The sequence below is a fragment of the Ranitomeya variabilis genome, chromosome 1 (genome assembly GCF_051348905.1).
Source record: "Ranitomeya variabilis isolate aRanVar5 chromosome 1, aRanVar5.hap1, whole genome shotgun sequence".
Classification (NCBI taxonomy): domain Eukaryota; kingdom Metazoa; phylum Chordata; class Amphibia; order Anura; family Dendrobatidae; genus Ranitomeya; species Ranitomeya variabilis.
In genome coordinates, this window is record NC_135232.1 from 912,350,035 (window position 1) to 912,371,694 (window position 21,660).

At 47.4% G+C, this 21,660-nt stretch overlaps 62 pseudogenes; all 62 read right to left on the reverse strand.

Moving 5' to 3' along the window:
- Positions 1 to 20: 20 nt before the first annotated feature.
- LOC143796368 (U2 spliceosomal RNA) lies at positions 21 to 194 on the reverse strand (annotated as a pseudogene).
- Positions 195 to 370: 176 nt separating this feature from the next.
- Positions 371 to 544, reverse strand: LOC143797092 (U2 spliceosomal RNA; annotated as a pseudogene).
- A 176-nt stretch (positions 545 to 720) lies between these two features.
- Positions 721 to 894, reverse strand: LOC143795317 (U2 spliceosomal RNA; annotated as a pseudogene).
- A 176-nt stretch (positions 895 to 1,070) lies between these two features.
- LOC143795318 (U2 spliceosomal RNA) lies at positions 1,071 to 1,244 on the reverse strand (annotated as a pseudogene).
- Positions 1,245 to 1,420: 176 nt separating this feature from the next.
- On the reverse strand, positions 1,421 to 1,594 carry LOC143794443 (U2 spliceosomal RNA; annotated as a pseudogene).
- Positions 1,595 to 1,770: 176 nt separating this feature from the next.
- LOC143796030 (U2 spliceosomal RNA) lies at positions 1,771 to 1,944 on the reverse strand (annotated as a pseudogene).
- Positions 1,945 to 2,120: 176 nt separating this feature from the next.
- On the reverse strand, positions 2,121 to 2,294 carry LOC143795319 (U2 spliceosomal RNA; annotated as a pseudogene).
- A 176-nt stretch (positions 2,295 to 2,470) lies between these two features.
- LOC143794115 (U2 spliceosomal RNA) lies at positions 2,471 to 2,644 on the reverse strand (annotated as a pseudogene).
- A 176-nt stretch (positions 2,645 to 2,820) lies between these two features.
- On the reverse strand, positions 2,821 to 2,994 carry LOC143796369 (U2 spliceosomal RNA; annotated as a pseudogene).
- Positions 2,995 to 3,170: 176 nt separating this feature from the next.
- On the reverse strand, positions 3,171 to 3,344 carry LOC143796370 (U2 spliceosomal RNA; annotated as a pseudogene).
- Positions 3,345 to 3,520: 176 nt separating this feature from the next.
- Positions 3,521 to 3,694, reverse strand: LOC143797234 (U2 spliceosomal RNA; annotated as a pseudogene).
- A 176-nt stretch (positions 3,695 to 3,870) lies between these two features.
- On the reverse strand, positions 3,871 to 4,044 carry LOC143796832 (U2 spliceosomal RNA; annotated as a pseudogene).
- A 176-nt stretch (positions 4,045 to 4,220) lies between these two features.
- LOC143796124 (U2 spliceosomal RNA) lies at positions 4,221 to 4,394 on the reverse strand (annotated as a pseudogene).
- A 176-nt stretch (positions 4,395 to 4,570) lies between these two features.
- Positions 4,571 to 4,744, reverse strand: LOC143796372 (U2 spliceosomal RNA; annotated as a pseudogene).
- Positions 4,745 to 4,920: 176 nt separating this feature from the next.
- LOC143796373 (U2 spliceosomal RNA) lies at positions 4,921 to 5,094 on the reverse strand (annotated as a pseudogene).
- Positions 5,095 to 5,270: 176 nt separating this feature from the next.
- Positions 5,271 to 5,444, reverse strand: LOC143797093 (U2 spliceosomal RNA; annotated as a pseudogene).
- A 176-nt stretch (positions 5,445 to 5,620) lies between these two features.
- On the reverse strand, positions 5,621 to 5,794 carry LOC143794679 (U2 spliceosomal RNA; annotated as a pseudogene).
- A 176-nt stretch (positions 5,795 to 5,970) lies between these two features.
- On the reverse strand, positions 5,971 to 6,144 carry LOC143795321 (U2 spliceosomal RNA; annotated as a pseudogene).
- A 176-nt stretch (positions 6,145 to 6,320) lies between these two features.
- On the reverse strand, positions 6,321 to 6,494 carry LOC143794116 (U2 spliceosomal RNA; annotated as a pseudogene).
- Positions 6,495 to 6,670: 176 nt separating this feature from the next.
- On the reverse strand, positions 6,671 to 6,844 carry LOC143795322 (U2 spliceosomal RNA; annotated as a pseudogene).
- Positions 6,845 to 7,020: 176 nt separating this feature from the next.
- LOC143796374 (U2 spliceosomal RNA) lies at positions 7,021 to 7,194 on the reverse strand (annotated as a pseudogene).
- A 176-nt stretch (positions 7,195 to 7,370) lies between these two features.
- On the reverse strand, positions 7,371 to 7,544 carry LOC143796834 (U2 spliceosomal RNA; annotated as a pseudogene).
- Positions 7,545 to 7,720: 176 nt separating this feature from the next.
- On the reverse strand, positions 7,721 to 7,894 carry LOC143796125 (U2 spliceosomal RNA; annotated as a pseudogene).
- Positions 7,895 to 8,070: 176 nt separating this feature from the next.
- On the reverse strand, positions 8,071 to 8,244 carry LOC143796620 (U2 spliceosomal RNA; annotated as a pseudogene).
- Positions 8,245 to 8,420: 176 nt separating this feature from the next.
- On the reverse strand, positions 8,421 to 8,594 carry LOC143797094 (U2 spliceosomal RNA; annotated as a pseudogene).
- Positions 8,595 to 8,770: 176 nt separating this feature from the next.
- LOC143795323 (U2 spliceosomal RNA) lies at positions 8,771 to 8,944 on the reverse strand (annotated as a pseudogene).
- Positions 8,945 to 9,120: 176 nt separating this feature from the next.
- On the reverse strand, positions 9,121 to 9,294 carry LOC143795324 (U2 spliceosomal RNA; annotated as a pseudogene).
- Positions 9,295 to 9,470: 176 nt separating this feature from the next.
- LOC143795572 (U2 spliceosomal RNA) lies at positions 9,471 to 9,644 on the reverse strand (annotated as a pseudogene).
- A 176-nt stretch (positions 9,645 to 9,820) lies between these two features.
- Positions 9,821 to 9,994, reverse strand: LOC143796941 (U2 spliceosomal RNA; annotated as a pseudogene).
- Positions 9,995 to 10,170: 176 nt separating this feature from the next.
- On the reverse strand, positions 10,171 to 10,344 carry LOC143796126 (U2 spliceosomal RNA; annotated as a pseudogene).
- Positions 10,345 to 10,520: 176 nt separating this feature from the next.
- LOC143796375 (U2 spliceosomal RNA) lies at positions 10,521 to 10,694 on the reverse strand (annotated as a pseudogene).
- Positions 10,695 to 10,870: 176 nt separating this feature from the next.
- Positions 10,871 to 11,044, reverse strand: LOC143796376 (U2 spliceosomal RNA; annotated as a pseudogene).
- Positions 11,045 to 11,220: 176 nt separating this feature from the next.
- On the reverse strand, positions 11,221 to 11,394 carry LOC143795325 (U2 spliceosomal RNA; annotated as a pseudogene).
- A 176-nt stretch (positions 11,395 to 11,570) lies between these two features.
- Positions 11,571 to 11,744, reverse strand: LOC143795573 (U2 spliceosomal RNA; annotated as a pseudogene).
- Positions 11,745 to 11,920: 176 nt separating this feature from the next.
- On the reverse strand, positions 11,921 to 12,094 carry LOC143796942 (U2 spliceosomal RNA; annotated as a pseudogene).
- Positions 12,095 to 12,270: 176 nt separating this feature from the next.
- LOC143796127 (U2 spliceosomal RNA) lies at positions 12,271 to 12,444 on the reverse strand (annotated as a pseudogene).
- A 176-nt stretch (positions 12,445 to 12,620) lies between these two features.
- Positions 12,621 to 12,794, reverse strand: LOC143796377 (U2 spliceosomal RNA; annotated as a pseudogene).
- A 176-nt stretch (positions 12,795 to 12,970) lies between these two features.
- On the reverse strand, positions 12,971 to 13,144 carry LOC143796378 (U2 spliceosomal RNA; annotated as a pseudogene).
- A 176-nt stretch (positions 13,145 to 13,320) lies between these two features.
- Positions 13,321 to 13,494, reverse strand: LOC143797095 (U2 spliceosomal RNA; annotated as a pseudogene).
- Positions 13,495 to 13,670: 176 nt separating this feature from the next.
- LOC143795326 (U2 spliceosomal RNA) lies at positions 13,671 to 13,844 on the reverse strand (annotated as a pseudogene).
- Positions 13,845 to 14,020: 176 nt separating this feature from the next.
- LOC143795327 (U2 spliceosomal RNA) lies at positions 14,021 to 14,194 on the reverse strand (annotated as a pseudogene).
- A 176-nt stretch (positions 14,195 to 14,370) lies between these two features.
- Positions 14,371 to 14,544, reverse strand: LOC143794444 (U2 spliceosomal RNA; annotated as a pseudogene).
- A 176-nt stretch (positions 14,545 to 14,720) lies between these two features.
- Positions 14,721 to 14,894, reverse strand: LOC143795329 (U2 spliceosomal RNA; annotated as a pseudogene).
- Positions 14,895 to 15,070: 176 nt separating this feature from the next.
- On the reverse strand, positions 15,071 to 15,244 carry LOC143795330 (U2 spliceosomal RNA; annotated as a pseudogene).
- Positions 15,245 to 15,420: 176 nt separating this feature from the next.
- LOC143794117 (U2 spliceosomal RNA) lies at positions 15,421 to 15,594 on the reverse strand (annotated as a pseudogene).
- Positions 15,595 to 15,770: 176 nt separating this feature from the next.
- On the reverse strand, positions 15,771 to 15,944 carry LOC143795331 (U2 spliceosomal RNA; annotated as a pseudogene).
- A 176-nt stretch (positions 15,945 to 16,120) lies between these two features.
- On the reverse strand, positions 16,121 to 16,294 carry LOC143796379 (U2 spliceosomal RNA; annotated as a pseudogene).
- A 176-nt stretch (positions 16,295 to 16,470) lies between these two features.
- Positions 16,471 to 16,644, reverse strand: LOC143797216 (U2 spliceosomal RNA; annotated as a pseudogene).
- Positions 16,645 to 16,820: 176 nt separating this feature from the next.
- LOC143795333 (U2 spliceosomal RNA) lies at positions 16,821 to 16,994 on the reverse strand (annotated as a pseudogene).
- Positions 16,995 to 17,170: 176 nt separating this feature from the next.
- Positions 17,171 to 17,344, reverse strand: LOC143794118 (U2 spliceosomal RNA; annotated as a pseudogene).
- A 176-nt stretch (positions 17,345 to 17,520) lies between these two features.
- LOC143795334 (U2 spliceosomal RNA) lies at positions 17,521 to 17,694 on the reverse strand (annotated as a pseudogene).
- A 176-nt stretch (positions 17,695 to 17,870) lies between these two features.
- Positions 17,871 to 18,044, reverse strand: LOC143796380 (U2 spliceosomal RNA; annotated as a pseudogene).
- A 176-nt stretch (positions 18,045 to 18,220) lies between these two features.
- On the reverse strand, positions 18,221 to 18,394 carry LOC143797316 (U2 spliceosomal RNA; annotated as a pseudogene).
- A 176-nt stretch (positions 18,395 to 18,570) lies between these two features.
- Positions 18,571 to 18,744, reverse strand: LOC143796818 (U2 spliceosomal RNA; annotated as a pseudogene).
- A 176-nt stretch (positions 18,745 to 18,920) lies between these two features.
- LOC143796128 (U2 spliceosomal RNA) lies at positions 18,921 to 19,094 on the reverse strand (annotated as a pseudogene).
- Positions 19,095 to 19,270: 176 nt separating this feature from the next.
- Positions 19,271 to 19,444, reverse strand: LOC143796381 (U2 spliceosomal RNA; annotated as a pseudogene).
- A 176-nt stretch (positions 19,445 to 19,620) lies between these two features.
- On the reverse strand, positions 19,621 to 19,794 carry LOC143796383 (U2 spliceosomal RNA; annotated as a pseudogene).
- Positions 19,795 to 19,970: 176 nt separating this feature from the next.
- On the reverse strand, positions 19,971 to 20,144 carry LOC143797096 (U2 spliceosomal RNA; annotated as a pseudogene).
- A 176-nt stretch (positions 20,145 to 20,320) lies between these two features.
- LOC143795335 (U2 spliceosomal RNA) lies at positions 20,321 to 20,494 on the reverse strand (annotated as a pseudogene).
- A 176-nt stretch (positions 20,495 to 20,670) lies between these two features.
- Positions 20,671 to 20,844, reverse strand: LOC143795336 (U2 spliceosomal RNA; annotated as a pseudogene).
- Positions 20,845 to 21,020: 176 nt separating this feature from the next.
- Positions 21,021 to 21,194, reverse strand: LOC143794120 (U2 spliceosomal RNA; annotated as a pseudogene).
- Positions 21,195 to 21,370: 176 nt separating this feature from the next.
- Positions 21,371 to 21,544, reverse strand: LOC143795337 (U2 spliceosomal RNA; annotated as a pseudogene).
- Positions 21,545 to 21,660: the final 116 nt, after the last annotated feature.

Genomic DNA, 21,660 nt, shown 5'->3' on the forward strand with positions numbered 1-21,660 from the left:
CAACGCGTTTTGAATCTGCATAACCACACCCTCCATCCCCGTGAAGGTTCCGTGTGACAAAGCAAGCTCCATTTCCAGCTCCCTGTTCCAAAAATCCATTTAATATATGGTCCCCAAATAGGGGATGTATCAGATATTAAACTAATAAGAACAGACACTACGCTTGATCTTGAGCCATTTGGCCGAGAAGAGATGATCAGAAATGGTTTGCCACTTGGGCCGCACCAAGGCCTACAACCGACACCCACTGTGGAGATGTAGCAAAAGATTGCCGCAGGGAAGACATTTCCAGAAACTCTGGATGATCTGTCGATGACAGTTCTGCGGTGTGCATGTGTTCAAGCTGTGCGCAACGCGTTTTGAATCTGCATAACCACACCCTCCATCCCCGTGAAGGTTCCGTGTGACAAAGCAAGCTCCATTTCCAGCTCCCTGTTCCAAAAATCCATTTAATATATGGTCCCCAAATAGGGGACGTATCAGATATTAAACTAATAAGAACAGACACTACGCTTGATCTTGAGCCATTTGGCCGATAAGAGATGATCAGAAATGGTTTGCCACTTGGGCCGCACCAAGGCCTACAATCGACACCCACTGTGGAGATGTAGCAAAAGATTGCCGCAGGGAAGACTTTTCCAGAAACTCTGGATGCTCTATCGGTGACAGTTCTGCGGTGTGCATGTGTTCAAGCTGTGCGCAACGCGTTTTGAATCTGCATAACCACACCCTCCATCCCCGTGAAGGTTCCGTGTGACAAAGCAAGCTCCATTTCCAGCTCCCTGTTCCAAAAATCCATTTAATATATGGTCCCCAAATAGGGGACGTATCAGATATTAAACTAATAAGAACAGACACTACGCTTGATCTTGAGCCATTTGGCCGAGAAGAGATGATCAGAAATGGTTTGCCACTTGGGCCGCACCAAGGCCTACAACCGACACCCACTGTGGAGAAGTAGCAAAAGATTGCCGCAGGGAAGACATTTCCAGAAACTCTGGATGATCTGTCGATGACAGTTCTGCGGTGTGCATGTGTTCAAGCTGTGCGCAACGCGTTTTGAATCTGCATAACCACACCCTCCATCCCCGTGAAGGTTCCGTGTGACAAAGCAAGCTCCATTTCCAGCTCCCTGTTCCAAAAATCCATTTAATATATGGTCCCCAAATAGGGGACGTATCAGATATTAAACTAATAAGAACAGACACTACGCTTGATCTTGAGCCATTTGGCCGAGAAGAGATGATCAGAAATGGTTTGCAACTTGGGCCGCACCAAGGCCTACAACCGACATCCACTGTGGAGACGTAACAAAAGATTGCCGCATGGAAGACATTTCCAGAAACTCTGGATGCTCTGTCGATGACAGTTCTGCGGTGTGCATGAGTTCAAGCTGTGCGCAACGCGTTTTGAATCTACATAACCACACCCTCCATCCCCGTGAAGGTTCCGTGCGACAAAGCAAGCTCCATTTCCAGCTCCCTGTTCCAAAAATCCATTTAATATATGGTCCCCAAATAGGGGACGTATCAGATATTAAACTAATAAGAACAGACACTACGCTTGATCTTGAGCCATTTGGCCGAGAAGAGATGATCAGAAATGGATTGCCACTTGGGCCGCACCAAGGCCTACAACCGACACCCACTGTGGAGACGTAACAAAAGATTGCCGCATGGAAGACATTTCCAGAAACTCTGGATGCTCTATCGGTGACAGTTCTGCGGTGTGCATGTGTTCAAGCTGTGCGCGACGCGTTTTGAATCTGCATAACCACACCCTCCATCCCCGTGAAGGTTCCGTGTGACAAAGCAAGCTCCATTTCCAGCTCCCTGTCCCAAAAATCCATTTAATATATGGTCCCCAAATAGGGGACGTATCAGATATTAAACTAATAAGAACAGACACTACGCTTGATCTTGAGCCATTTGGCCGAGAAGAGATGATCAGAAATGGTTTGCCACTTGGGCCGCACCAAGGCCTACAACCGACACCCACTGTGGAGAAGTAGCAAAAGATTGCCGCAGGGAAGACATTTCCAGAAACTCTGGATGATCTGTCGATGACAGTTCTGCGGTGTGCATGTGTTCAAGCTGTGCGCAACGCGTTTTGAATCTGCATAACCACACCCTCCATCCCCGTGAAGGTTCCGTGTGACAAAGCAAGCTCCATTTCCAGCTCCCTGTTCCAAAAATCCATTTAATATATGGTCCCCAAATAGGGGACGTATCAGATATTAAACTAATAAGAACAGACACTACGCTTGATCTTGAGCCATTTGGCCGAGAAGAGATGATCAGAAATGGTTTGCAACTTGGGCCGCACCAAGGCCTACAACCGACACCCACTGTGGAGACGTAACAAAAGATTGCCGCATGGAAGACATTTCCAGAAACTCTGGATGCTCTGTCGATGACAGTTCTGCGGTGTGCATGAGTTCAAGCTGTGCGCAACGCGTTTTGAATCTACATAACCACACCCTCCATCCCCGTGAAGGTTCCGTGCGACAAAGCAAGCTCCATTTCCAGCTCCCTGTTCCAAAAATCCATTTAATATATGGTCCCCAAATAGGGGACGTATCAGATATTAAACTAATAAGAACAGACACTACGCTTGATCTTGAGCCAATTGGCCGAGAAGAGATGATCAGAAATGGTTTGCCACTTGGGCCGCACCAAGGCCTACAACCGACACCCACTGTGGAGACATAGCAAAAGATTGCCGCATGGAAGACATTTCCAGAAACTCTGGATGCTCTGTCGATGACTGTTCTGTGGTGTGCATGTGTTCAAGCTGTGCGCAACGCGTTTTGAATCTGCATAACCACACCCTCCATCCCCGTGAAGGTTCCGTGTGACAAAGCAAGCTCCATTTCCAGCTCCCTGTTCCAAAAATCCATTTAATATATGGTCCCCAAATAGGGGATGTATCAGATATTAAACTAATAAGAACAGACACTACGCTTGATCTTGAGCCATTTGGCCGAGAAGAGATGATCAGAAATGGTTTGCCACTTGGGCCGCACCAAGGCCTACAACCGACACCCACTGTGGAGACGTAGCAAAAGATTGCCGCAGGGAAGATATTTCCAGAAACTCTGGATGATCTGTCGATGACAGTTCTGCGGTGTGCATGTGTTCAAGCTGTGCGCAACGCGTTTTGAATCTGCATAACCACACCCTCCATCCCCGTGAAGGTTCCGTGTGACAAAGCAAGCTCCATTTCCAGCTCCCTGTTCCAAAAATCCATTTAATATATGGTCCCCAAATAGGGGATGTATCAGATATTAAACTAATAAGAACAGACACTACGCTTGATCTTGAGCCATTTGGCCGAGAAGAGATGATCAGAAATGGTTTTCCACTTGGGCTGCACCAAGGCCTACAACCGACACCCACTGTGGAGATGTAGCAAAAGATTGCCGCAGGGAAGACATTTCCAGAAACTCTGGATGATCTGTCGATGACAGTTCTGCGGTGTGCATGTGTTCAAGCTGTGCGCAACGCGTTTTGAATCTGCATAACCACACCCTCCATCCCCGTGAAGGTTCCGTGTGACAAAGCAAGCTCCATTTCCAGCTCCCTGTTCCAAAAATCCATTTAATATATGGTCCCCAAATAGGGGATGTATCAGATATTAAACTAATCAGAACAGACACTACGCTTGATCTTGAGCCATTTGGCCGAGAAGAGATGATCAGAAATGGTTTGCCACTTGGGCCGCACCAAGGCCTACAACCGACACCCACTGTGGAGATGTAGCAAAAGATTGCCGCAGGGAAGACATTTCCAGAAACTCTGGATGCTCTGTCGATGACAGTTCTGCGGTGTGCATGTGTTCAAGCTGTGCGCAACGCGTTTTGAATCTGCATAACCACACCCTCCATCCCCGTGAAGGTTCCGTGTGACAAAGCAAGCTCCATTTCCAGCTCCCTGTTCCAAAAATCCATTTAATATATGGTCCCCAAATAGGGGACGTATCAGATATTAAACTAATAAGAACAGACACTACGCTTGATCTTGAGCTATGTGGCCAAGAAGAGATGATCAGAAATGGTTTGCCACTTGGGCCGCACCAAGGCCTACAACCGACACCCACTGTGGAGACGTAGCAAAAGATTGCCGCAGGGAAGACATTTCCAGAAACTCTGGATGATCTGTCGATGACAGTTCTGCGGTGTGCATGTGTTCAAGCTGTGCGCAACGCGTTTTGAATCTGCATAACCACACCCTCCATCCCCGTGAAGGTTCCGTGTGACAAAGCAAGCTCCATTTCCATCTCCCTGTTCCAAAAATCCATTTAATATATGGTCCCCAAATAGGGGATGTATCAGATATTAAACTAATAAGAACAGACACTACGCTTGATCTTGAGCCATTTGGCCGAGAAGAGATGATCAGAAATGGTTTGCCACTTGGGCCGCACCAAGGTCTATAACCGACACCCACTGTGGAGACGTAGCAAAAGATTGCCGCAGGGAAGACATTTCCAGAAACTCTGGATGCTCTATCGATGACAGTTCTGCGGTGTGCATGTGTTCAAGCTGTGCGCAACGCGTTTTGAATCTGCATAACCACACCCTCCATCCCCGTGAAGGTTCCGTGTGACAAAGCAAGCTCCATTTCCAGCTCCCTGTTCCAAAAATCCATTTAATATATGGTCCCCAAATAGGGGATGTATCAGATATTAAACTAATAAGAACAGACACTACGCTTGATCTTGAGCCATTTGGCCGAGAAGAGATGATCAGAAATGGTTTGCCACTTGGGCCGCACCAAGGCCTACAACCGACACCCACTGTGGAGACGTAGCAAAAGATTGCCGCAGGGAAGATATTTCCAGAAACTCTGGATGATCTGTCGATGACAGTTCTGCGGTGTGCATGTGTTCAAGCTGTGCGCAACGCATTTTGAATCTGCATAACCACACCCTCCATCCCCGTGAAGGTTCCGTGTGACAAAGCAAGCTCCATTTCCAGCTCCCTGTTCCAAAAATCCATTTAATATATGGTCCCCAAATAGGGGATGTATCAGATATTAAACTAATAAGAACAGACACTACGCTTGATCTTGAGCCATTTGGCCGAGAAGAGATGATCAGAAATGGTTTGCCACTTGGGCCGCACCAAGGCCTACAACCGACACCCACTGTGGAGATGTAGCAAAAGATTGCCGCAGGGAAGACATTTCCAGAAACTCTGGATGATCTGTCGATGACAGTTCTGCGGTGTGCATGTGTTCAAGCTGTGCGCAACGCGTTTTGAATCTGCATAACCACACCCTCCATCCCCGTGAAGGTTCCGTGTGACAAAGCAAGCTCCATTTCCAGCTCCCTGTTCCAAAAATCCATTTAATATATGGTCCCCAAATAGGGGACGTATCAGATATTAAACTAATAAGAACAGACACTACGCTTGATCTTGAGCCATTTGGCCGATAAGAGATGATCAGAAATGGTTTGCCACTTGGGCCGCACCAAGGCCTACAATCGACACCCACTGTGGAGATGTAGCAAAAGATTGCCGCAGGGAAGACTTTTCCAGAAACTCTGGATGCTCTATCGGTGACAGTTCTGCGGTGTGCATGTGTTCAAGCTGTGCGCAACGCGTTTTGAATCTGCATAACCACACCCTCCATCCCCATGAAGGTTCCGTGTGACAAAGCAAGCTCCATTTCCAGCTCCCTGTTCCAAAAATCCATTTAATATATGGTCCCCAAATAGGGGACGTATCAGATATTAAACTAATAAGAACAGACACTACGCTTGATCTTGAGCCATTTGGCCGAGAAGAGATGATCAGAAATGGTTTGCCACTTGGGCCGCACCAAGGCCTACAACCGACACCCACTGTGGAGAAGTAGCAAAAGATTGCCGCAGGGAAGACATTTCCAGAAACTCTGGATGATCTGTCGATGACAGTTCTGCGGTGTGCATGTGTTCAAGCTGTGCGCAACGCGTTTTGAATCTGCATAACCACACCCTCCATCCCCGTGAAGGTTCCGTGTGACAAAGCAAGCTCCATTTCCAGCTCCCTGTTCCAAAAATCCATTTAATATATGGTCCCCAAATAGGGGACGTATCAGATATTAAACTAATAAGAACAGACACTACGCTTGATCTTGAGCCATTTGGCCGAGAAGAGATGATCAGAAATGGTTTGCAACTTGGGCCGCACCAAGGCCTACAACCGACACCCACTGTGGAGACGTAACAAAAGATTGCCGCATGGAAGACATTTCCAGAAACTCTGGATGCTCTGTCGATGACAGTTCTGCGGTGTGCATGAGTTCAAGCTGTGCGCAACGCGTTTTGAATCTACATAACCACACCCTCCATCCCCGTGAAGGTTCCGTGCGACAAAGCAAGCTCCATTTCCAGCTCCCTGTTCCAAAAATCCATTTAATATATGGTCCCCAAATAGGGGACGTATCAGATATTAAACTAATAAGAACAGACACTACGCTTGATCTTGAGCCAATTGGCCGAGAAGAGATGATCAGAAATGGTTTGCCACTTGGGCCGCACCAAGGCCTACAACCGACACCCACTGTGGAGACATAGCAAAAGATTGCCGCATGGAAGACATTTCCAGAAACTCTGGATGCTCTGTCGATGACTGTTCTGTGGTGTGCATGTGTTCAAGCTGTGCGCAACGCGTTTTGAATCTGCATAACCACACCCTCCATCCCCGTGAAGGTTCCGTGTGACAAAGCAAGCTCCATTTCCAGCTCCCTGTTCCAAAAATCCATTTAATATATGGTCCCCAAATAGGGGACGTATCAGATATTAAACTAATAAGAACAGACACTACGCTTGATCTTGAGCCATTTGGCCGAGAAGAGATGATCAGAAATGGTTTGCCACTTGGGCCGCACCAAGGCCTACAACCGACACCCACTGTGGAGACGTAGCAAAAGATTGCCGCAGGGAAGATATTTCCAGAAACTCTGGATGATCTGTCGATGACAGTTCTGCGGTGTGCATGTGTTCAAGCTGTGCGCAACGCGTTTTGAATCTGCATAACCACACCCTCCATCCCCGTGAAGGTTCCGTGTGACAAAGCAAGCTCCATTTCCAGCTCCCTGTTCCAAAAATCCATTTAATATATGGTCCCCAAATAGGGGATGTATCAGATATTAAACTAATAAGAACAGACACTACGCTTGATCTTGAGCCATTTGGCCGAGAAGAGATGATCAGAAATGGTTTTCCACTTGGGCTGCACCAAGGCCTACAACCGACACCCACTGTGGAGATGTAGCAAAAGATTGCCGCAGGGAAGACATTTCCAGAAACTCTGGATGATCTGTCGATGACAGTTCTGCGGTGTGCATGTGTTCAAGCTGTGCGCAACGCGTTTTGAATCTGCATAACCACACCCTCCATCCCCGTGAAGGTTCCGTGTGACAAAGCAAGCTCCATTTCCAGCTCCCTGTTCCAAAAATCCATTTAATATATGGTCCCCAAATAGGGGACGTATCAGATATTAAACTAATAAGAACAGACACTACGCTTGATCTTGAGCTATGTGGCCAAGAAGAGATGATCAGAAATGGTTTGCCACTTGGGCCGCACCAAGGCCTACAACCGTCACCCACTGTGGAGACGTAGCAAAAGATTGCCGCAGGGAAGACATTTCCAGAAACTCTGGATGATCTGTCGATGACAGTTCTGCGGTGTGCATGTGTTCAAGCTGTGCGCAACGCGTTTTGAATCTGCATAACCACACCCTCCATCCCCGTGAAGGTTCCGTGTGACAAAGCAAGCTCCATTTCCATCTCCCTGTTCCAAAAATCCATTTAATATATGGTCCCCAAATAGGGGATGTATCAGATATTAAACTAATAAGAACAGACACTACGCTTGATCTTGAGCCATTTGGCCGAGAAGAGATGATCAGAAATGGTTTGCCACTTGGGCCGCACCAAGGTCTATAACCGACACCCACTGTGGAGACGTAGCAAAAGATTGCCGCAGGGAAGACATTTCCAGAAACTCTGGATGCTCTATCGATGACAGTTCTGCGGTGTGCATGTGTTCAAGCTGTGTGCAACGCGTTTTGAATCTGCATAACCACACCCTCCATCCCCGTGAAGGTTCCGTGTGACAAAGCAAGCTCCATTTCCAGCTCCCTGTTCCAAAAATCCATTTAATATTCGGTCCCCAAATAGGGGATGTATCAGATATTAAACTAATAAGAACAGACACTACGCTTGATCTTGAGCCATTTGGCCGAGAAGAGATGATCAGAAATGGTTTGCCACTTGGGCCGCACCAAGGCCTACAACCGACACCCACTGTGGAGACGTAGCAAAAGATTGCCGCAGGGAAGATATTTCCAGAAACTCTGGATGATCTGTCGATGACAGTTCTGCGGTGTGCATGTGTTCAAGCTGTGCGCAACGCGTTTTGAATCTGCATAACCACACCCTCCATCCCCGTGAAGGTTCCGTGTGACAAAGCAAGCTCCATTTCCAGCTCCCTGTTCCAAAAATCCATTTAATATATGGTCCCCAAATAGGGGACGTATCAGATATTAAACTAATAAGAACAGACACTACGCTTGATCTTGAGCCATTTGGCCGATAAGAGATGATCAGAAACGGTTTGCCACTTGGGCCGCACCAAGGCCTACAATCGACACCCACTGTGGAGATGTAGCAAAAGATTGCCGCAGGGAAGACTTTTCCAGAAACTCTGGATGCTCTATCGGTGACAGTTCTGCGGTGTGCATGTGTTCAAGCTGTGCGCAACGCGTTTTGAATCTGCATAACCACACCCTCCATCCCCGTGAAGGTTCCGTGTGACAAAGCAAGCTCCATTTCCAGCTCCCTGTTCCAAAAATCCATTTAATATATGGTCCCCAAATAGGGGACGTATCAGATATTAAACTAATAAGAACAGACACTACGCTTGATCTTGAGCCATTTGGCCGAGAAGAGATGATCAGAAATGGTTTGCCACTTGGGCCGCACCAAGGCCTACAACCGACACCCACTGTGGAGAAGTAGCAAAAGATTGCCGCAGGGAAGACATTTCCAGAAACTCTGGATGATCTGTCGATGACAGTTCTGCGGTGTGCATGTGTTCAAGCTGTGCGCAACGCGTTTTGAATCTGCATAACCACACCCTCCATCCCCGTGAAGGTTCCGTGTGACAAAGCAAGCTCCATTTCCAGCTCCCTGTTCCAAAAATCCATTTAATATATGGTCCCCAAATAGGGGACGTATCAGATATTAAACTAATAAGAACAGACACTACGCTTGATCTTGAGCCATTTGGCCGAGAAGAGATGATCAGAAATGGTTTGCAACTTGGGCCGCACCAAGGCCTACAACCGACACCCACTGTGGAGACGTAACAAAAGATTGCCGCATGGAAGACATTTCCAGAAACTCTGGATGCTCTGTCGATGACAGTTCTGCGGTGTGCATGAGTTCAAGCTGTGCGCAACGCGTTTTGAATCTGCATAACCACACCCTCCATCCCCGTGAAGGTTCCGTGCGACAAAGCAAGCTCCATTTCCAGCTCCCTGTTCCAAAAATCCATTTAATATATGCTCCCCAAATAGGGGACGTATCAGATATTAAACTAATAAGAACAGACACTACGCTTGATCTTGAGCCAATTGGCCGAGAAGAGATGATCAGAAATGGTTTGCCACTTGGGCCGCACCAAGGCCTACAACCGACACCCACTGTGGAGACATAGCAAAAGATTGCCGCATGGAAGACATTTCCAGAAACTCTGGATGCTCTGTCGATGACTGTTCTGTGGTGTGCATGTGTTCAAGCTGTGCGCAACGCGTTTTGAATCTGCATAACCACACCCTCCATCCCCGTGAAGGTTCCGTGTGACAAAGCAAGCTCCATTTCCAGCTCCCTGTTCCAAAAATCCATTTAATATATTGTCCCCAAATAGGGGACGTATCAGATATTAAACTAATAAGAACAGACACTACGCTTGATCTTGAGCCATTTGGCCGATAAGAGATGATCAGAAATGGTTTGCCACTTGGGCCGCACCAAGGCCTACAACCGACACCCACTGTGGAGATGTAGCAAAAGATTGCCGCAGGGAAGACTTTTCCAGAAACTCTGGATGCTCTATCGATGACAGTTCTGCGGTGTGCATGTGTTCAAGCTGTGCGCAACGCGTTTTGAATCTGCATAACCACACCCTCCATCCCCGTGAAGGTTCCGTGTGACAAAGCAAGCTCCATTTCCATCTCCCTGTTCCAAAAATCCATTTAATATATGGTCCCCAAATAGGGGATGTATCAGATATTAAACTAATAAGAACAGACACTACGCTTGATCTTGAGCCATTTGGCCGAGAAGAGATGATCAGAAATGGTTTGCCACTTGGGCCGCACCAAGGTCTATAACCGACACCCACTGTGGAGACGTAGCAAAAGATTGCCGCAGGGAAGACATTTCCAGAAACTCTGGATGCTCTATCGATGACAGTTCTGCGGTGTGCATGTGTTCAAGCTGTGCGCAACGCGTTTTGAATCTGCATAACCACACCCTCCATCCCCGTGAAGGTTCCGTGTGACAAAGCAAGCTCCATTTCCAGCTCCCTGTTCCAAAAATCCATTTAATATATGGTCCCCAAATAGGGGATGTATCAGATATTAAACTAATAAGAACAGACACTACGCTTGATCTTGAGCCATTTGGCCGAGAAGAGATGATCAGAAATGGTTTGCCACTTGGGCCGCACCAAGGCCTACAACCGACACCCACTGTGGAGACGTAGCAAAAGATTGCCGCAGGGAAGATATTTCCAGAAACTCTGGATGATCTGTCGATGACAGTTCTGCGGTGTGCATGTGTTCAAGCTGTGCGCAACGCGTTTTGAATCTGCATAACCACACCCTCCATCCCCGTGAAGGTTCCGTGTGACAAAGCAAGCTCCATTTCCAGCTCCCTGTTCCAAAAATCCATTTAATATATGGTCCCCAAATAGGGGATGTATCAGATATTAAACTAATAAGAACAGACACTACGCTTGATCTTGAGCCATTTGGCCGAGAAGAGATGATCAGAAATGGTTTGCCACTTGGGCCGCACCAAGGCCTACAACCGACACCCACTGTGGAGATGTAGCAAAAGATTGCCGCAGGGAAGACATTTCCAGAAACTCTGGATGATCTGTCGATGACAGTTCTGCGGTGTGCATGTGTTCAAGCTGTGCGCAACGCGTTTTGAATCTGCATAACCACACCCTCCATCCCCGTGAAGGTTCCGTGTGACAAAGCAAGCTCCATTTCCAGCTCCCTGTTCCAAAAATCCATTTAATATATGGTCCCCAAATAGGGGACGTATCAGATATTAAACTAATAAGAACAGACACTACGCTTGATCTTGAGCCATTTGGCCGAGAAGAGATGATCAGAAATGGTTTGCAACTTGGGCCGCACCAAGGCCTACAACCGACACCCACTGTGGAGACGTAACAAAAGATTGCCGCATGGAAGACATTTCCAGAAACTCTGGATGCTCTGTCGATGACAGTTCTGCGGTGTGCATGAGTTCAAGCTGTGCGCAACGCGTTTTGAATCTGCATAACCACACCCTCCATCCCCGTGAAGGTTCCGTGCGACAAAGCAAGCTCCATTTCCAGCTCCCTGTTCCAAAAATCCATTTAATATATGCTCCCCAAATAGGGGACGTATCAGATATTAAACTAATAAGAACAGACACTACGCTTGATCTTGAGCCAATTGGCCGAGAAGAGATGATCAGAAATGGTTTGCCACTTGGGCCGCACCAAGGCCTACAACCGACACCCACTGTGGAGACATAGCAAAAGATTGCCGCATGGAAGACATTTCCAGAAACTCTGGATGCTCTGTCGATGACTGTTCTGTGGTGTGCATGTGTTCAAGCTGTGCGCAACGCGTTTTGAATCTGCATAACCACACCCTCCATCCCCGTGAAGGTTCCGTGTGACAAAGCAAGCTCCATTTCCAGCTCCCTGTTCCAAAAATCCATTTAATATATTGTCCCCAAATAGGGGACGTATCAGATATTAAACTAATAAGAACAGACACTACGCTTGATCTTGAGCCATTTGGCCGATAAGAGATGATCAGAAATGGTTTGCCACTTGGGCCGCACCAAGGCCTACAACCGACACCCACTGTGGAGATGTAGCAAAAGATTGCCGCAGGGAAGACTTTTCCAGAAACTCTGGATGCTCTATCGATGACAGTTCTGCGGTGTGCATGTGTTCAAGCTGTGCGCAACGCGTTTTGAATCTGCATAACCACACCCTCCATCCCCGTGAAGGTTCCGTGTGACAAAGCAAGCTCCATTTCCATCTCCCTGTTCCAAAAATCCATTTAATATATGGTCCCCAAATAGGGGATGTATCAGATATTAAACTAATAAGAACAGACACTACGCTTGATCTTGAGCCATTTGGCCGAGAAGAGATGATCAGAAATGGTTTGCCACTTGGGCCGCACCAAGGTCTATAACCGACACCCACTGTGGAGACGTAGCAAAAGATTGCCGCAGGGAAGACATTTCCAGAAACTCTGGATGCTCTATCGATGACAGTTCTGCGGTGTGCATGTGTTCAAGCTGTGCGCAACGCGTTTTGAATCTGCATAACCACACCCTCCATCCCCGTGAAGGTTCCGTGTGACAAAGCAAGCTCCATTTCCAGCTCCCTGTTCCAAAAATCCATTTAATATATGGTCCCCAAATAGGGGATGTATCAGATATTAAACTAATAAGAACAGACACTACGCTTGATCTTGAGCCATTTGGCCGAGAAGAGATGATCAGAAATGGTTTGCCACTTGGGCCGCACCAAGGCCTACAACCGACACCCACTGTGGAGACGTAGCAAAAGATTGCCGCAGGGAAGATATTTCCAGAAACTCTGGATGATCTGTCGATGACAGTTCTGCGGTGTGCATGTGTTCAAGCTGTGCGCAACGCGTTTTGAATCTGCATAACCACACCCTCCATCCCCGTGAAGGTTCCGTGTGACAAAGCAAGCTCCATTTCCAGCTCCCTGTTCCAAAAATCCATTTAATATATGGTCCCCAAATAGGGGATGTATCAGATATTAAACTAATAAGAACAGACACTACGCTTGATCTTGAGCCATTTGGCCGAGAAGAGATGATCAGAAATGGTTTGCCACTTGGGCCGCACCAAGGCCTACAACCGACACCCACTGTGGAGATGTAGCAAAAGATTGCCGCAGGGAAGACATTTCCAGAAACTCTGGATGATCTGTCGATGACAGTTCTGCGGTGTGCATGTGTTCAAGCTGTGCGCAACGCGTTTTGAATCTGCATAACCACACCCTCCATCCCCGTGAAGGTTCCGTGTGACAAAGCAAGCTCCATTTCCAGCTCCCTGTTCCAAAAATCCATTTAATATATGGTCCCCAAATAGGGGACGTATCAGATATTAAACTAATAAGAACAGACACTACGCTTGATCTTGAGCCATTTGGCCGATAAGAGATGATCAGAAATGGTTTGCCACTTGGGCCGCACCAAGGCCTACAATCGACACCCACTGTGGAGATGTAGCAAAAGATTGCCGCAGGGAAGACTTTTCCAGAAACTCTGGATGCTCTATCGGTGACAGTTCTGCGGTGTGCATGTGTTCAAGCTGTGCGCAACGCGTTTTGAATCTGCATAACCACACCCTCCATCCCCGTGAAGGTTCCGTGTGACAAAGCAAGCTCCATTTCCAGCTCCCTGTTCCAAAAATCCATTTAATATATGGTCCCCAAATAGGGGACGTATCAGATATTAAACTAATAAGAACAGACACTACGCTTGATCTTGAGCCATTTGGCCGAGAAGAGATGATCAGAAATGGTTTGCCACTTGGGCCGCACCAAGGCCTACAACCGACACCCACTGTGGAGAAGTAGCAAAAGATTGCCGCAGGGAAGACATTTCCAGAAACTCTGGATGATCTGTCGATGACAGTTCTGCGGTGTGCATGTGTTCAAGCTGTGCGCAACGCGTTTTGAATCTGCATAACCACACCCTCCATCCCCGTGAAGGTTCCGTGTGACAAAGCAAGCTCCATTTCCAGCTCCCTGTTCCAAAAATCCATTTAATATATGGTCCCCAAATAGGGGACGTATCAGATATTAAACTAATAAGAACAGACACTACGCTTGATCTTGAGCCATTTGGCCGAGAAGAGATGATCAGAAATGGTTTGCAACTTGGGCCGCACCAAGGCCTACAACCGACACCCACTGTGGAGACGTAACAAAAGATTGCCGCATGGAAGACATTTCCAGAAACTCTGGATGCTCTGTCGATGACAGTTCTGCGGTGTGCATGAGTTCAAGCTGTGCGCAACGCGTTTTGAATCTACATAACCACACCCTCCATCCCCGTGAAGGTTCCGTGCGACAAAGCAAGCTCCATTTCCAGCTCCCTGTTCCAAAAATCCATTTAATATATGGTCCCCAAATAGGGGACGTATCAGATATTAAACTAATAAGAACAGACACTACGCTTGATCTTGAGCCATTTGGCCGAGAAGAGATGATCAGAAATGGATTGCCACTTGGGCCGCACCAAGGCCTACAACCGACACCCACTGTGGAGACGTAACAAAAGATTGCCGCATGGAAGACATTTCCAGAAACTCTGGATGCTCTATCGGTGACAGTTCTGCGGTGTGCATGTGTTCAAGCTGTGCGCGACGCGTTTTGAATCTGCATAACCACACCCTCCATCCCCGTGAAGGTTCCGTGTGACAAAGCAAGCTCCATTTCCAGCTCCCTGTTCCAAAAATCCATTTAATATATGGTCCCCAAATAGGGGACGTATCAGATATTAAACTAATAAGAACAGACACTACGCTTGATCTTGAGCCATTTGGCCGAGAAGAGATGATCAGAAATGGTTTGCCACTTGGGCCGCACCAAGGCCTACAACCGACACCCACTGTGGAGAAGTAGCAAAAGATTGCCGCAGGGAAGACATTTCCAGAAACTCTGGATGATCTGTCGATGACAGTTCTGCGGTGTGCATGTGTTCAAGCTGTGCGCAACGCGTTTTGAATCTGCATAACCACACCCTCCATCCCCGTGAAGGTTCCGTGTGACAAAGCAAGCTCCATTTCCAGCTCCCTGTTCCAAAAATCCATTTAATATATGGTCCCCAAATAGGGGACGTATCAGATATTAAACTAATAAGAACAGACACTACGCTTGATCTTGAGCCATTTGGCCGAGAAGAGATGATCAGAAATGGTTTGCAACTTGGGCCGCACCAAGGCCTACAACCGACACCCACTGTGGAGACGTAACAAAAGATTGCCGCATGGAAGACATTTCCAGAAACTCTGGATGCTCTGTCGATGACAGTTCTGCGGTGTGCATGAGTTCAAGCTGTGCGCAACGCGTTTTGAATCTACATAACCACACCCTCCATCCCCGTGAAGGTTCCGTGCGACAAAGCAAGCTCCATTTCCAGCTCCCTGTTCCAAAAATCCATTTAATATATGGTCCCCAAATAGGGGACGTATCAGATATTAAACTAATAAGAACAGACACTACGCTTGATCTTGAGCCAATTGGCCGAGAAGAGATGATCAGAAATGGTTTGCCACTTGGGCCGCACCAAGGCCTACAACCGACACCCACTGTGGAGACATAGCAAAAGATTGCCGCATGGAAGACATTTCCAGAAACTCTGGATGCTCTGTCGATGACTGTTCTGTGGTGTGCATGTGTTCAAGCTGTGCGCAACGCGTTTTGAATCTGCATAACCACACCCTCCATCCCCGTGAAGGTTCCGTGTGACAAAGCAAGCTCCATTTCCAGCTCCCTGTTCCAAAAATCCATTTAATATATGGTCCCCAAATAGGGGACGTATCAGATATTAAACTAATAAGAACAGACACTACGCTTGATCTTGAGCCATTTGGCCGAGAAGAGATGATCAGAAATGGTTTGCCACTTGGGCCGCACCAAGGCCTACAACCGACACCCACTGTGGAGACGTAGCAAAAGATTGCCGCAGGGAAGATATTTCCAGAAACTCTGGATGATCTGTCGATGACAGTTCTGCGGTGTGCATGTGTTCAAGCTGTGCGCAACGCGTTTTGAATCTGCATAACCACACCCTCCATCCCCGTGAAGGTTCCGTGTGACAAAGCAAGCTCCATTTCCAGCTCCCTGTTCCAAAAATCCATTTAATATATGGTCCCCAAATAGGGGATGTATCAGATATTAAACTAATAAGAACAGACACTACGCTTGATCTTGAGCCATTTGGCCGAGAAGAGATGATCAGAAATGGTTTTCCACTTGGGCTGCACCAAGGCCTACAACCGACACCCACTGTGGAGATGTAGCAAAAGATTGCCGCAGGGAAGACATTTCCAGAAACTCTGGATGATCTGTCGATGACAGTTCTGCGGTGTGCATGTGTTCAAGCTGTGCGCAACGCGTTTTGAATCTGCATAACCACACCCTCCATCCCCGTGAAGGTTCCGTGTGACAAAGCAAGCTCCATTTCCAGCTCCCTGTTCCTAAAATCCATTTAATATATGGTCCCCAAATAGGGGACGTATCAGATATTAAACTAATCAGAACAGACACTACGCTTGATCTTGAGCCATTTGGCCGAGAAGAGATGATCAGAAATGGTTTGCCACTTGGGCCGCACCAAGGCCTACAACCGACACCCACTGTGGAGAAGTAGCAAAAGATTGCCGCAGGGAAGACATTTCCAGAAACTCTGGATGATCTGTCGATGACAGTTCTGCGGTGTGCATGTGTTCAAGCTGTGCGCAACGCGTTTTGAATCTGCATAACCACACCCTCCATCCCCGTGAAGGTTCCGTGTGACAAAGCAAGCTCCATTTCCAGCTCCCTGTTCCAAAAATCCATTTAATATATGGTCCCCAAATAGGGGACGTATCAGATATTAAACTAATAAGAACAGACACTACGCTTGATCTTGAGCCATTTGGCCGAGAAGAGATGATCAGAAATGGTTTGCAACTTGGGCCGCACCAAGGCCTACAACCGACACCCACTGTGGAGACGTAACAAAAGATTGCCGCATGGAAGACATTTCCAGAAACTCTGGATGCTCTGTCGATGACAGTTCTGCGGTGTGCATGAGTTCAAGCTGTGCGCAACGCGTTTTGAATCTACATAACCACACCCTCCATCCCCGTGAAGGTTCCGTGCGACAAAGCAAGCTCCATTTCCAGCTCCCTGTTCCAAAAATCCATTTAATATATGGTCCCCAAATAGGGGACGTATCAGATATTAAACTAATAAGAACAGACACTACGCTTGATCTTGAGCCAATTGGCCGAGAAGAGATGATCAGAAATGGTTTGCCACTTGGGCCGCACCAAGGCCTACAACCGACACCCACTGTGGAGACGTAGCAAAAGATTGCCGCATGGAAGACATTTCCAGAAACTCTGGATGCTCTGTCGATGACTGTTCTGTGGTGTGCATGTGTTCAAGCTGTGCGCAACGCGTTTTGAATCTGCATAACCACACCCTCCATCCCCGTGAAGGTTCCGTGTGACAAAGCAAGCTCCATTTCCAGCTCCCTGTTCCAAAAATCCATTTAATATATGGTCCCCAAATAGGGGACGTATCAGATATTAAACTAATAAGAACAGACACTACGCTTGATCTTGAGCCATTTGGCCGAGAAGAGATGATCAGAAATGGTTTGCCACTTGGGCCGCACCAAGGCCTACAACCGACACCCACTGTGGAGACGTAGCAAAAGATTGCCGCAGGGAAGATATTTCCAGAAACTCTGGATGATCTGTCGATGACAGTTCTGCGGTGTGCATGTGTTCAAGCTGTGCGCAACGCGTTTTGAATCTGCATAACCACACCCTCCATCCCCGTGAAGGTTCCGTGTGACAAAGCAAGCTCCATTTCCAGCTCCCTGTTCCAAAAATCCATTTAATATATGGTCCCCAAATAGGGGATGTATCAGATATTAAACTAATAAGAACAGACACTACGCTTGATCTTGAGCCATTTGGCCGAGAAGAGATGATCAGAAATGGTTTTCCACTTGGGCTGCACCAAGGCCTACAACCGACACCCACTGTGGAGATGTAGCAAAAGATTGCCGCAGGGAAGACATTTCCAGAAACTCTGGATGATCTGTCGATGACAGTTCTGCGGTGTGCATGTGTTCAAGCTGTGCGCAACGCGTTTTGAATCTGCATAACCACACCCTCCATCCCCGTGAAGGTTCCGTGTGACAAAGCAAGCTCCATTTCCAGCTCCCTGTTCCTAAAATCCATTTAATATATGGTCCCCAAATAGGGGATGTATCAGATATTAAACTAATCAGAACAGACACTACGCTTGATCTTGAGCCATTTGGCCGAGAAGAGATGATCAGAAATGGTTTGCCACTTGGGCCGCACCAAGGCCTACAACCGACACCCACTGTGGAGATGTAGCAAAAGATTGCCGCAGGGAAGACATTTCCAGAAACTCTGGATGCTCTGTCGATGACAGTTCTGCGGTGTGCATGTGTTCAAGCTGTGCGCAACGCGTTTCGAATCTGCATAACCACACCCTCCATCCCCGTGAAGGTTCCGTGTGACAAAGCAAGCTCCATTTCCAGCTCCCTGTTCCAAAAATCCATTTAATATATGGTCCCCAAATAGGGGACGTATCAGATATTAAACTAATAAGAACAGACACTACGCTTGATCTTGAGCTATGTGGCCAAGAAGAGATGATCAGAAATGGTTTGCCACTTGGGCCGCACCAAGGCCTACAACCGACACCCACTGTGGAGACGTAGCAAAAGATTGCCGCAGGGAAGACATTTCCAGAAACTCTGGATGATCTGTCGATGACAGTTCTGCGGTGTGCATGTGTTCAAGCTGTGCGCAACGCGTTTTGAATCTGCATAACCACACCCTCCATCCCCGTGAAGGTTCCGTGTGACAAAGCAAGCTCCATTTCCATCTCCCTGTTCCAAAAATCCATTTAATATATGGTCCCCAAATAGGGGATGTATCAGATATTAAACTAATAAGAACAGACACTACGCTTGATCTTGAGCCATTTGGCCGAGAAGAGATGATCAGAAATGGTTTGCCACTTGGGCCGCACCAAGGTCTATAACCGACACCCACTGTGGAGACGTAGCAAAAGATTGCCGCAGGGAAGACATTTCCAGAAACTCTGGATGCTCTATCGATGACAGTTCTGCGGTGTGCATGTGTTCAAGCTGTGCGCAACGCGTTTTGAATCTGCATAACCACACCCTCCATCCCCGTGAAGGTTCCGTGTGACAAAGCAAGCTCCATTTCCAGCTCCCTGTTCCAAAAATCCATTTAATATATGGTCCCCAAATAGGGGATGTATCAGATATTAAACTAATAAGAACAGACACTACGCTTGATCTTGAGCCATTTGGCCGAGAAGAGATGATCAGAAATGGTTTGCCACTTGGGCCGCACCAAGGCCTACAACCGACACCCACTGTGGAGACGTAGCAAAAGATTGCCGCAGGGAAGATATTTCCAGAAACTCTGGATGATCTGTCGATGACAGTTCTGCGGTGTGCATGTGTTCAAGCTGTGCGCAACGCGTTTTGAATCTGCATAACCACACCCTCCATCCCCGTGAAGGTTCCGTGTGACAAAGCAAGCTCCATTTCCAGCTCCCTGTTCCAAAAATCCATTTAATATATGGTCCCCAAATAGGGGATGTATCAGATATTAAACTAATAAGAACAGACACTACGCTTGATCTTGAGCCATTTGGCCGAGAAGAGATGATCAGAAATGGTTTGCCACTTAGGCCGCACCAAGGCCTACAACCGACACCCACTGTGGAGATGTAGCAAAAGATTGCCGCAGGGAAGACATTTCCAGAAACTCTGGATGATCTGTCGATGACAGTTCTGCGGTGTGCATGTGTTCAAGCTGTGCGCAACGCGTTTTGAATCTGCATAACCACACCCTCCATCCCCGTGAAGGTTCCGTGTGACAAAGCAAGCTCCATTTCCAGCTCCCTGTTCCAAAAATCCATTTAATATATGGTCCCCAAATAGGGGACGTATCAGATATTAAACTAATAAGAACAGACACTACGCTTGATCTTGAGCCATTTGGCCGATAAGAGATGATCAGAAATGGTTTGCCACTTGGGCCGCACCAAGGCCTACAATCGACACCCACTGTGGAGATGTAGCAAAAGATTGCCGCAGGGAAGACTTTTCCAGAAACTCTGGATGCTCTATCGGTGACAGTTCTGCGGTGTGCATGTGTTCAAGCTGTGCGCAACGCGTTTTGAATCTGCATAACCACACCCTCCATCCCCGTGAAGGTTCCGTGTGACAAAGCAAGCTCCATTTCCAGCTCCCTGTTCCAAAAATCCATTTAATATATGGTCCCCAAATAGGGGACGTATCAGATATTAAACTAATAAGAACAGACACTACGCTTGATCTTGAGCCATTTGGCCGAGAAGAGATGATCAGAAATGGTTTGCCACTTGGGCCGCACCAAGGCCTACAACCGACACCCACTGTGGAGAAGTAGCAAAAGATTGCCGCAGGGAAGACATTTCCAGAAACTCTGGATGATCTGTCGATGACAGTTCTGCGGTGTGCATGTGTTCAAGCTGTGCGCAACGCGTTTTGAATCTGCATAACCACACCCTCCATCCCCGTGAAGGTTCCGTGTGACAAAGCAAGCTCCATTTCCAGCTCCCTGTTCCAAAAATCCATTTAATATATGGTCCCCAAATAGGGGACGTATCAGATATTAAACTAATAAGAACAGACACTACGCTTGATCTTGAGCCATTTGGCCGAGAAGAGATGATCAGAAATGGTTTGCAACTTGGGCCGCACCAAGGCCTACAACCGACACCCACTGTGGAGACGTAACAAAAGATTGCCGCATGGAAGACATTTCCAGAAACTCTGGATGCTCTGTCGATGACAGTTCTGCGGTGTGCATGAGTTCAAGCTGTGCGCAACGCGTTTTGAATCTACATAACCACACCCTCCATCCCCGTGAAGGTTCCGTGCGACAAAGCAAGCTCCATTTCCAGCTCCCTGTTCCAAAAATCCATTTAATATATGGTCCCCAAATAGGGGACGTATCAGATATTAAACTAATAAGAACAGACACTACGCTTGATCTTGAGCCAATTGGCCGAGAAGAGATGATCAGAAATGGTTTGCCACTTGGGCCGCACCAAGGCCTACAACCGACACCCACTGTGGAGACATAGCAAAAGATTGCCGCATGGAAGACATTTCCAGAAACTCTGGATGCTCTGTCGATGACTGTTCTGTGGTGTGCATGTGTTCAAGCTGTGCGCAACGCGTTTTGAATCTGCATAACCACACCCTCCATCCCCGTGAAGGTTCCGTGTGACAAAGCAAGCTCCATTTCCAGCTCCCTGTTCCAAAAATCCATTTAATATATGGTCCCCAAATAGGGGACGTATCAGATATTAAACTAATAAGAACAGACACTACGCTTGATCTTGAGCCATTTGGCCGAGAAGAGATGATCAGAAATGGTTTGCCACTTGGGCCGCACCAAGGCCTACAACCGACACCCACTGTGGAGACGTAGCAAAAGATTGCCGCAGGGAAGATATTTCCAGAAACTCTGGATGATCTGT